The following is a 1,585-nucleotide window of genomic DNA, read 5'->3' as shown; positions in this document are numbered from 1 at the left end:
CTTCAAAGCCCTTCACAGTGGGCTTTTTATAACACCAGAGTGCACTGCATTTTCCTCTTTCTTTTTTCTCTATGTAGTTTTTTGGTATTCCCTTAGTGCAGTGCATATTTTTGTCTGGTTAATATTGAATTTTTCACTGCGGGGAGGAGGCGGGTGGACTTCATTCTTGTTCCACACTGCATTGCATCTGTTTTTTTCAAACAGCGAGAACTCACACCAAAAGCCATACGCACGCACAAATCAGAAACGAGCTGCATGATTCACACAACCACACTGCATGAAAAAAACAAAAAGCTCCCCAAGGGGGAGTAGCATGGGCATTGCACGACGGCCACAAGCGACCCAAGTGTCGTGGACTGCACACACTCACTTGCCATGCTGCATGGATGCGCCGAAGGACTTCATGAGAGGGAGGCTCACTCCAAACTTCATGAGAAAATTGCAAAAAAATGCAACGCGGCATTCAACCAAACTGCATGCTTTTCTTCTTGCAAAAATAAGCAAGCTAAACCTCAAGAGCAAATAACAACAGACTACATTGCACTTTGATTTTTTCTTTAGGAACACACAAAATCAGTGAAGCGCACGACAAATCTCATTGCCAACCGTACTACATCTCAGCCAACACAACACATTCACCTCGACTCGGCACGCACGCAACTTGCACACTAAAATTACGAGAAAAGTGTCAACAAGGTGCACAAATCACATTTTGTTTCGGCGGTGGCCGTGGATCAACCACACCAGGGCGCACGGCGCACTGCTCGCGGGATCCGGGTGCACTGCACTTCACATCCAGGCGCACAGCAAAAATCTAAACACAAAAGGTCAAACTACTAACGAAAAGTTAGCATTTTTCATACACAAATAACTAAAGAAAGAAACATAGCGAACTGCTTGGCAAGGATGCAATGGTTCATGAGAGAGGTGGCAAGCAGACTGCTGCAGTGACGACCTTGAATTTCTCATACCGGAGAGGAGGAATGGGGAGCACACCGTTCATCGGCGATGTTGACTACACCAGAGCCGGACGCCACAGTTGATAGGCATCCAGCACAAGACATTGGAGAGAGAGGTCAGAGGATAGGGGAGCATGGTGGCCGGGGCTCGTCCCCACCTGCGCTGGATGCGAGGGTAGCGGGAGTGCCCAGACCTATGGAGGATGAAGGAGATGTCGGTGGAGAGAACAGAGGGCATCGGTGGCGAGCACAAAGGGCGTCGGCGTACTGCAAGCCGCCATCAGTCGAGCCGCATGCCGTCCTGGGCCGAGCTGGAGGTACCAGAGGAAGCCAGATCGGGGGGACTCTGGTGTGCACTATGGCCACGAAACGGAGTCGGAGAAGGGCCGAGGAGGCAGGACCGGATCCCGTGGATGAAAGAGGTTGGGGAGGCTGGTGTAACGCTCCTCACGCACATCCCCTGCAGATCCGGGGGAGCGGCAACCATCGGCTTGCTGGACGCGTCGGGCAGGCCAGATCTCATCTAGTGGCGGGTCAGGGGATGGGTGGCACCGTGGGTGGAGTAGAGGAGGCGCGCCGGCCGGACGGGGTGGAGCGGGGCAGGCGACCGTAGGTGGTGGCCGGGG

General features: G+C 53.0%; 1 long non-coding RNA gene across 1 annotated transcript; it reads right to left on the bottom strand.

The window, feature by feature from the left end:
• Positions 1 to 462: 462 nt before the first annotated feature.
• LOC123132248 (uncharacterized) lies at positions 463 to 1,579 on the bottom strand. The gene is made up of 2 exons (XR_006464600.1): positions 956 to 1,579; positions 463 to 833 (listed from the first exon to the last, which is right to left on the bottom strand). It is a non-coding gene; the product is annotated as an uncharacterized lncRNA (long non-coding RNA).
• Positions 1,580 to 1,585: the final 6 nt, after the last annotated feature.

The sequence above is a fragment of the Triticum aestivum genome, chromosome 1B (assembly GCF_018294505.1).
Source record: "Triticum aestivum cultivar Chinese Spring chromosome 1B, IWGSC CS RefSeq v2.1, whole genome shotgun sequence".
NCBI classification, from domain to species: Eukaryota; Viridiplantae; Streptophyta; class Magnoliopsida; order Poales; family Poaceae; genus Triticum; species Triticum aestivum.
Note: the sequence above shows the minus strand (reverse complement) of the source record. Positions and strands in the feature narration are given on the sequence as shown.